Here is an 11,329-nt window from a genome sequence, read left to right on the forward strand (position 1 = left end):
AACTCCAAACAGGTATCCAAACAGGTATTTTTCAAAAATCATGTGGAAAATACTTGACTTTGTGGTGGAGCGTTTACAATAACATTTAAGGGGCTGTCTCACTTGGGCGACCTAATTGGCGAGTTTAGAAGAGTTAAAAAAAATGACGTGTTGAAGACCTCCTTCGACTATGTAGAAGACCTCCTTCGACCTCCTTCGACTATGTTGAAGACTAACTTCGACTAGCTATGACTAGCTACGACTAACTTCGGGAAAATTGGACACCGAATATTGGAGTGAAGACGACCTCCTTTGACCTCCCTTCGACTATGATGAAGACTATCTACGACTACCTTTGATTATCCTCGATTACCTACGACTAACATGCCGACCTACTACGACTAAACCTACGAGTAAAAAAGTATCGATTTTTTCCATGGCGATCTTTTTTTACTCGCGGGCATTTTTTAACATATTGAAAAACACGCCGCGATCTAGCTGAGGCCTCGAGTACGCGGAGACCACTCTCGAGCATGAAGGAGGTTAACGAAGACCTCCTGGGACCTCGTGTCTGCGAGTATGAGTCGAGGGCAAACTTGCCAGAACTCGCGGATTAGGTCGCCCAAGTGGGACAGGCCCTTTACTATAACATAATTGAAAAGACTTTAGGACAGATACATGGATATCAATGCTTTAGAGGGATATGAGCCAAACGTGAGTGTGTGGACAGGGCATCTTGATTGGCATGGGCAAGTTTAGCTTATGGGCCTGTTTCAATGTTGCCACTTTTTTGCCTTGCCTGAAAAGCACTATATAAATTCAATTTATTATTATTATTATTACTAGAACACACTCTCTCTGCCACTCCACACTATCGGGCGAAATTTGCACGTATGCAGGATGTTACCGGGATCAGTCTGATAACAAATGACTGAGTCACACAATTGATGACTAGGAGCTGCAAGGTGACTTGGATAGGCTGGGTGAGTGGGCAAATGCATGGCAGATGCAGTATAATGTGGATAAATGTGAGGTTATCCACTTTGGTGGCAAAAACAGGAAAGTAGATTATTATCTGAATGGTGGCCGATTAGGAAAGGGGGAGATGCAACGAGACCTGGGTGTCATGGTACACCAGTCATTAAAAGTAGGCATGCAGGTGCAGCAGGCAGTGAAGAAGGCGAATGGTATGTTAGCATTCATAGCAAAAGGATTTGAGTATAGGAGCAGGGAGGTTCTACTGCAGTTGTACAGTGTCTTGGTGAGACCACACCTGGAGTATTGCGTACAGTTTTGGTCTCCTAATCTGAGGAAAGACATTCTTGCCATAGAGGGAGTACAGAGAAGGTTCACCAGACGGATTCCTGGGATGTCAGGACTTTCATATGAAGAAAGACTGGATAGACTCGGTTTGTACTCGCTAGAATTTAGAAGATTGAGGGGGGATCTTATAGAAACGTACAAAATTCTTAAGGGGTTGGACAGGCTAGATGCAGGAAGATTGTTCCCGATGTTGGGGAAGTCCAGAACAAGGGGTCACAGTTTAAGGATAAGGGGGAAATCTTTTAGGACCGAGATGAGGAAAACATTTTTCACACAGAGAGTGGTGAATCTCTGGAATTCTCTGCCACAGAAGGTAGTTGAGGCCAGTTCATTGGCTATATTTAAGAGAGAGTTAGATGTGGCGCTTGTGGCTAAAGGGATCAGGGGGTATGGAGAGAAGGCAGGTACAGGATACTGAGTTGGATGATCAGCCATGATCATATTGAATGGCGGTGCAGGCTCGAAGGGCCGAATGGCCTACTCCTGCACCTATTTTCTATGTTTCTATGTTTCTATGACCTGTCCTGATTATGGTTAAAAAGATCCCATTAGATTCAAGGTAAAACTCTGCTTGCCATAAAGAAGGCTAAATCCAGCTCCCCTTTTGATCTGACAGACATCTTTCACTCTGTCCTCCATGGCTAGTGCACTTTTCCCCCATCGGCCTTGTGTATGTGTAAGCTGTTTAATGCCGTATATATGATGTTACCAAGTAATTTCTGAATTGCATTCTAGCTGATTAAACGGCTTCAGTAGTTACAATTGATTATTTCACATCAATTTGAATTAAAATGGGGAATCTGTTTCAGTGGAGTTGCCAATCCATGGTGGATTTGCCAATCCAGGTATGGAGGTGCAAGTCAAGTTTAGTTTAGCTTAGTTTAGATATACAGCGCGGAAACAGGCCCTTTGGCCCACTGAGCCCGTGCTGACCAGCGATGCCCGCACACTAACACGACCCCACATACATTAGGGACATTTTACATGTATACCAAACCTACAAACGTGTACATCTTTGGAGTGTGGGAGGAAACCGAAGATCTCGAAGAAAACCCACGAGGTCATGGGGAGAACATACGAACTCCATACAGACAGCACCCATAGTCGGGATCAAACCCGTGTCTCTGGCACTGTAAGCGCTGTAAGGCAGCAACTTTACCGCTGCTTCACCGTGCCGCCACGGTGGCACAAGCATGAAACTTGCCAGCACCTGTTCTTTGTTCAGGATAAACTAACAAGAAATGCCAGGTATAGGGAGGTTTCACGGCAGTCGGGTCACGACCCATGACCCGTGCTGTTGCTACGCTACTCCAAGTAGCGTACACGCAATGAACTGCAGGTAGGCACTTACCATTGTTTCCAGCGTAGCGGGCCCGTTAAAACCCGCTGAAATAGTCAATTTTTGCGCTGTAAATAATTATGGAAATCGGGATAAACGTGTGAGACATTTAGCCTACTTCAGAATTCCAAAAGTTAGGAGAAATGACGGTAGATAGAAGCGAGAGCTGAAGGGACAACAACAGCCAGAGTGCTTGGCGAGCATTGGCCGTTTGCTCACTGCATTTCATCAACAGTGAGGCATTATTTGTGTTATTTCTTGATTTCTTTGGCATCTAAAAAGTTTCAGAAGTGATAAATCTGGCTGTAAATTTTTTACATCACCCATGGTTCTCAAGTGGGTTTTTACATACAAAATGAAAACGCATCTGAAGAAAAATTTACAGCCAGATTTATCACTTCTGAGACTTTTTAGATACCAAAGGAATCAAGAAAAAACACAAATAATGCCTTACTTGATGACATGCAGTGAGCAAACGCGATAATCCACAATATTTTCAATTCCGATATCTGCACGGCCAATGTTTACCAAGCACTTTAGTTGCTGTTGTCCCTTCAGCTCTTGCTTCTCTTTACCTTCATTTCGCTTCACTTTTGGAATTCTGAAGTTGGGCACATGTCTCTCACACTTACCCCGACTTCCACAATTTTTTTCGGCGCAAATATTCAACATTTTGGCGGTTTTTAACAGGTAGGAAAGTACGCGTTTCTTGCATGATTAACATATACCGGAAGTTACGGATGTCCTCCAGATGGATTGCGCGGCTCCGTGTGTCAAGCCCTATGACCCAGTGACCTTACGTGCAACTCCCCTATAAATGAACAGGTCCTGGCTGTTTGCGTTCTGAAAAGTTTCTGAAAAAGTAACTTGGACATGAGTTTATTTTATGTCAGAATAGTGAAAATCATTGCATTATGGAAACCATACTTCAGACGTACTTCTATATTCAATTCAGTGTGCATTGAACAATAATATTCTGTTAGCTTTCCTGAATATTAGCTTTTGCAAATGATGCATGAAAACACCAGATTTCCCAGTATCTGTCTCTCTCTGATCCTCCCATCTAGATTATTTCAGGGCATGGTGGAATACTTTGCATGTGTTTATGTTTTGGTTTTATAGGTCACCAAGTGTCTCTGTCACACAGCGGCCTAACCCTGTTAATATGGGCACAATTAATTACTATTCCAACAAGTATTACTACAAAACAACATTGCATCTTGTGCAGTTCCACTTTGAGGTGAACTCTCATGATTTGGGTAGCATTTGAGCTTACGACTTCACTCCTGAGTTGTGCTGTGAAACTGTTTGACACTAGAGTAACTGGTCAGTTGTAGAGCATTCTGTGGAGTGCAGCATTGTGCCAGTCTTAATTTGTGCATCGTTTTTAAAGAACATTAAAATATGATGCAAAACATAACCCCAGAAATTCTATTGCCAATAATAACTACTGCCTTATTTTGATACTTTACAGCTCTTTTTACTGAAAACAGTAGATAATTGACCACTAGATGTACATTGCAATTGTGTTGACAACAGTCATTTCTAGTCACTGGTTGCAGTAATCTAATTACGCAATCTTTCTGTCAAAAATTGAACACAAAAGAATTTGTGTTTTCCAGGAGATACTAAACACACATAGTTTCTAATTTTGCCTTGAATCTGAGGAGCCCGTGAGAGACAATTAAAGCCATTTGGCCAGCAGCTGATTTCTGGACATGATCCCCTCAGGATGACCTCTTCAAAAGATTATTAAGCGCTTTCTTTTAATCTTATGGAATCTGGATGTTAATTAGCTGGGCATCTGGACTGGGAGCTGAAGCACATCTACCACTGAATTTAATCAATAGGGACTTTACTTCAAGCAGCTGATCCTTCTTTGGTCAAACTGAATATTTAATCATGAAATGTGCTGCCTTGCCATATATTGAGTGTCCAACTCAATCTGAAGCAGGGTCTCGACCCGAAACGTCACCCATTCCTTCTCTCCAAAAATGCTGCCTGTCCCGCTGAGTTACTCCAGCTTTTTGTGTCTATCTTCGGTTTTAACCAGCATCTGCAGTTCTTTCCTACACACTCAATCTGCATTGAAGTTTGGTCTTGGTAACCGTGTCACAAACGGGAGGGGATCTCAGAAATGTGTGATGATGTTTGAAGATACCTTAATCTTCAGGGTGTAGCAGATACCTTAATCCATTGAGGGTGTAGCAGGATTCAAAGGAAACCAGGAATACTATGATGGTGGAAATTAATGCATCAACTTTTTGCCTGGGCAGTTGGCAAGGTAATTATTTAATCCATCATGAAGTCAATTGATGAATGTCGAGTAGGGGTGTATAGAAGGTGTATAGAATAATTTGACTACTTTTAGAAGGAAACGTTGAACACATAGTTTATGTGCCCTTAATTTACAATGATTATTATGGGTGGGATGAGTTTGATACTCACTCCCCCTAATGAATGTTCCTCATGTTTTGAATGTTATATTTGTTAATCTCTATCTCTCTTGTTGCCAATCATTTTTGGTTTCATTATTTTCCTCTCTTGGCCAGTATGACTTGATATATAGATTGTGATAGCCCCCTTTCTTGCCTCCATCAGTTGTGGGTCTGTTCATGAATCAGACTCATCTTTAAAAATAAACTTAGACTGGTACTCTTATGCAGCAGCGAGGAATGCCTCATTTATAGAGAAAACTAGACTAAGTAGGACCCGTTGGGTCCCAGCATCACACTGGAGGGCTGGTCCCTCAACACAATATTCCACCTCTCCACCAATTCCAATACTGGTGGCCAGTGGGGGGGGGAGGTTTCTGGAGCGCTAGTATGGGTGTTGTGGGCTGAAGGGACTGGTTTCCAGAGGGCTAGTATGGACATTGTGGGCCAAATGGATTCTTGGGCTGGCGGCTCAGTCACTCAAGCCTGTTGAACTGGCAGCTCATTCACTCACGGTTGGTGGGCTGGCAGTTGACTCACGGCTATTCCTTGAAATTCTATTTCAAGCAGGGTGCAAGGCCACCAAATTCAAGTGCAGTTTCATACCATTTCAAGCAGGGTACAAAGCCACTAAAGACAGCGAGTCATGACCTCTCCATCTTGCAGTGAGCCACGCCCACACTTCTGGGTTTTATAGTCCCTCCCCCCTCCCCCCAGAAGGGGTGTGGCCTTCATGATGTGATTGACAGGAGAGAGAATCTCAACATTTTTTAAACACTAATAACTCTTTTATTTTTCATTGATGGGAAAAATCCTCGGTACCCGATGAGCAGAGGGGGACTCTGAGTAAGTTGGCCATAAATCACAGCCGTACGTGGCAGCGTTTTTTCTAAAATCAATATATAGCGCAAACAGGAAGTGGTCAAGATTAGACCTTTAATTATATATGGAAGGCAAGGCAACTTTAATTAGGCAAGGCAACTTTAATTAGGCAAGGCAACTTCAATTAGGCAACACAGCTTTAGCATTTCAAAACCACAGCTTTAGCATTTCCAAACCAAATGCAACACAGCTTTAGCATTCCCAAACCAAAGGCAACACAGCTTTAGCATTTCCAAACCAAAGGCAACACAGTTTTAACATTTCCAAACCAAAGGCAACACAGCTTTAGCATTTCCAAACTATATTTTCAAATCACATTAGGGGACCTGCCAAGTCAGTAAAACCACTCACAGTTTAGTAGAGATGTGTTCAGTGTTATTCATAGCTCAGACTGAGAGACGTGACCCTCTCGCTTCCCCCATCTTCCAGAGACTGACTGAGGCACTCAACACTTCCGGGTTTTATAGTCCCTCCAGAAGGGGCGTGGCCTTCAGGAGAGAGAATCTCAACATTTTTTAAACACTAATAACTCTTTTATTTTTCATTGATGGGAAAATTCTTCTTATCCTGCGCAGCATAGGGGGACTCTGAGTAAGATGGCCAAAAATCACAGCCGGAAATGGCATTGATTATAAAATCAATATACAGAACACCAGGAAGTGGTCAAGATCAGATTTTTAGTAATATAGATATTGGTCACAGGATTTATTAAGTTGGGGCCAAGTGCGCTGTCAGATTATGCAATATATCCCTAGACCCAACGTTGAACAGGAGAAAGGGGATTATATTGGAGCTTGGTCAATATTTATCCCCCAAACAAAACTCCAGACTTCTGAATCATTATTTAATTGTTGTTGTAGTAATTTTCCACGTGCAAATTGACTACTACTTGTACAACTGGGTCCACAATTCTAAAATATTGCAAAAACACTGGAGTGCATAGCCACTGGGCAAATGATGCTTTATAAATTAGTCTTTTGGTTTCTTAATCTCTGTTTATACTGTGCCAAATATTCTTTCGAGGCATTGGTGGGATGGGAAATTGATTTTTCTCTCCGAGCTTGCCTGATTGTTTTTGGTGGTAATTAAACTATCTATGAAAATGCTGATTACAACAGAGGAGAAAAAAATGGATGCTGATCAAAGGCTTGTGTGCAGAGGAGGATATAACGAGCTGGTTTTCATTTTGGATGGCTGATGCACTGGCCAGATCTCATCTCCATGATAATGGCGAGCTGTGACCTATGAGCACAACCAATGCTCACAGGCAGAAACAAAATGAATGTCCTGGCTTGACAAGGAGGGATTGATTAGGACAGGAGAGGTAATGGGAATCACTATAGGATTAGAGTGCAGGGGAACCAGTAAACAATGGGAATATTTTTGTCTAGGAAGGAACTGCAGATGCTGGTTTAATCCGAAGATAGACACAAAACGCTGGAGTAACCCAGCGGGACAGGCAGCATCTCTGGAGAGAAGGAATGGGTGATGTTTCAGGTCGAGACTGAAGTCTGAAGAAGGGTTTTGACCTGAAACGTCATCCATTCCTTCTCTCCAGAGATGCTGGCTGTGCCACTGAGTTACTCCAGCGTTTTGTGTCTATCTTCGGGAATATTTTTGTGGTACAAAAATGAGTACATATTGTAGGACCTTTGTTGCTTTTTCAACTGTGCTGCAGTAAGCCTGTTAAAGTTATGTGATTAAGTCCTTCATTAAAATACCAAATTGTGACACCAAATTCCACAGCAAAAGTTCCTTTCTTTTGTCCAGAAAAGCACAATTAAGTTCTATGAATAACGATAGTTATGTTACGGCTGTTATAGAGACCACAAATATCTGCCACAATAATTAGTGTCCACAAGTTTTGGCTTCAGCCAAAACCATCTACTACAGTAATTTAGTCAGATTCAACTTTAATTCAACTTTAGTCATTATTTGAAGCTCACCTTGTCCATGCAAATCACATCTTCTCACAATGAAGATAGACAAAAAAACCTGGAGTAACTCAGCAGGACAGGCAACATCTCTGGAGAGAAGTAATGGGTGACTTTTCGGGTCGAGACCCTTCTTCAGACTCAACACATTCCCACATTGAGTACACTTCCTACTGAAGCTGACTTTTTAGATTAGTTTGATGTTTGATGTGTAAATAATTTCCTGTCTTTAGGCATTTGCCAAATCTCTGGCAAAACCACACTCCCATCCTTAAATCTAAAATACTGTCAATTCCACAGCTTTGCAATTGCTATGCGCCTTCGACTTTGCTTTCATTTTCAATAGGTTGTGTCCAAAGATCTTATAGCAGAGATCTTTGGTTGTGTCTCCTGAACTTGATCATTTCTTTCCCCCTCTACCTCTTCCACGTTTGAGTTTCACCATCAGTGGTTCTGTCCCTGCCACGGCACTGAAAATGGTTGGGATATATTCGATGGGCTGAAGGGCCTGGTTCTGTGCTGCATTTCTATGAGTGACTAAAAATGAAGCTAACTAAAATTAGAAGTGGTGCCGTGATCCATTATCCCAACCCTATATTTCATCACACAGCCTTTAAAACGATCCACAAAACCAGACTTTGCCAAAGCCTCTATCCCTACCTGGAGCCAAATGCCACTGAAATAGTCAATCAGCAGCAAACCAACTACTCCACTCCACGGCACACTTCTGCTTCTATTCTTTTCGCTACACTGCTGCAGAGATGCACTGCCTCCAAGGGAAAAAGCTCTCCTCATTAATCTTTAGCACGTTAAGGACACATGAATATATTTTTGTCTGTTTAAAGTGATCCCCAAAACTGATAGAACTGCTGCACTTCAGGTTCCTTGCATCTTGTTAATATCCATTATTTGCCGATCCTTCTGTATCCAGTATAAAAATCCTCATTGCTTTATTTAATTTTTTCTGACCACTAGTCTCCTCCAGCTCTACGATGTTGCTTCCATTCCACTCTGACATTATGTGTAGTTGTACCTCCCTTTGATTTCTAATCGATGGCCATGGCTTCAGTTGCCAAGCTCAATGCTCCAGAATCTCCTCTTCTCCTTGGCTCTCCAACTCCCTTTAAAGGCTTCCTGAGAACTTGCCCTCTTTACCAATCTTTCAGTCATTGCTTCAAACATCATTGATACATTTTTTTGCATCTAACTTTGTCTGACTAAGTCTCTGGAGTACCCTGGTGCATTTGTAATCTTTCAAAAATGCTACTTAAATCCAAGTCATTGCATTTATCTTTATCTCCCTTGCGACAAATCTATCAGCATCTTATTCTCTCTCTCTTTTTGTGAGGATTTGCCCCTCCGTGTAGTTCTCTCCCTCTCCCTCTCCCTCTCCCTCTCCCTCTCCCTCTCCCTCTCCCTCTCCCTCTCCCTCTCCCTCTCCCTCTCCCTCTCCCTCTCCCTGTCCCTGTCCCTGTAGTAAAGTGGTCACAATAAGAGCACAGAGCTTTCTTTTCTCTTGCATTGGATGGAAGAGAACAATTCCAATTGGTGGTCCTAATCAATGCACTTACACTGACCTCCTCAACCATGAAACATGCACACACAGGCTACTTTTAGATTTAACAAAACACCCTTAAAGTGAATGTTACCTCCACAACTACCATTCTAATATTGGGTTTAGTCCCCTGCGGGTTCTGAAACCTCTAGCCTTTCAACCAAAGTATTTATGACACTCCAATAAATTTAGAAGAACCAGCAAGATCTTTGATAGTTTGAAGAAAGAAGCACATGGCGAAAAAGAGAATCATTGTCCCCTTCAATGCAGCTTAAATGATCAGCTTGAATCAGGTAGGCTACTCCTATTGATTGAAGTTTGAAAGCTCATAATGAAATTAAGGGTTTGGGTTCTGAGGTTAATGATGGGGAAATAAATACAAATGCTTCAGGTTAAAATGCTCCTTGCATTCTGGCTTAGTTAATCATTAATAGTAAAAGAAGGCTCTTTTCTGACAGAATAATGGAAACCCCTGCTACAAAGTCCAATCAAAGCCTACTGAAATCCACATGGCACCGTATTGCAAATGGTGCTTGGTTTAGATTAAGTTGTGCATAAGCATATTTCCTTTGCATCTTTTCAAATGTTTTTGTCTGGCAAGATGTTTTTAATGGAACATGGATGTGTTAATCTAATAAAAATAACTCCATAATTTATGCCATAGAAATAACATGGTAATGTAAAAGATATGAAAGTGCTGTAAGATTATTGTCGCTAACCACATTTAGAATGTGAAAAATTGAAATGACTGGAAATAAAACAAAATAAAATGTTGCCATTGTAAACAAAGGAACATTTTCATTTGTTTTTAGTTAAATTATACTCTTATCAGTCTGCTATTGCTCAGAACATAAATTACAATCAATGTTATTTTGATATGCAAGGCTATTTTTAAATGATTTCTAGGTATCACATGGAAACTTGGATCTTATTTCTATTGTGGATGCACAGGCTTAAAGATTTAAAATTTGATCACCAGTTTTGACCAACTCTGGAAAAAATGCTCTTCATCTTACAAACTAGCATAGGTACCACAGCTACTTTAAAGGTTATACATGTACTGTCAATGAACACACTGAAGTGACTTTTTTATAGTCCACTCAAGTTTAAGTTTATATTGTTCATCGTAGAAAGCATTTTATCAAGATGCATCACAGCTTGGTTTGGGAACAGTTCCATCCAAGACCGCAAGAAATTGCTGCGAATTGTGGACGCAGCCTGACCATCACACAAACCAGCTCCATTTATACCTCACACTGCCTCAGCAAGGCCAGCAGCATAATCAAGGACCAGTCGCACCCCAGCCACTCCCTCTTCTCCCCACTCCCATCAGGCAAAAGGTATAGAAGTGTGAAAACGCACACCACCAGATTCAGGGACAGTTTCTTCCCGGCTGTTATCAGGTAACTGAATCATCCTACCATAACCAGAGAGCAGTCCTGAACTACTATCTACCTCTTTGTTGTCTGGACATTGCTGGTTTTACCTTGCACTAAACATTATTCCTTTATCATGTATCTACACACTGTAAATGGATTGTTTTTAATCATGTATGTCTTTTTGCTGACTTGTTAGCACGCAACAAAAGCTTGTCACTGTACCTCAGTACACATGACCATAAACTAAACTAAACTAAACGGACAAATGCATATCGCTAGCAAATAGTAGCTTTTCCAAGGCATTGAAATTACTCCCAATGCCTGGGGCTATAATTGAGCAGCCTATTCAAAATATAGTCTGTCGAGTGTTTAGATATAAAATTTGTTTTAAGGTGATGAAACATAACAATACTGCTCTGAACATTGACCTCTTGATCTCTTTTAATATTGTTCCTTATCAATAGTGTGAGGGTCCTTGGCTCTATCTGCCTCACGGATCAGCT

The sequence above is a fragment of the Amblyraja radiata genome, chromosome 1 (genome assembly GCF_010909765.2).
Source record: "Amblyraja radiata isolate CabotCenter1 chromosome 1, sAmbRad1.1.pri, whole genome shotgun sequence".
NCBI lineage: Eukaryota > Metazoa > Chordata > Chondrichthyes > Rajiformes > Rajidae > Amblyraja > Amblyraja radiata.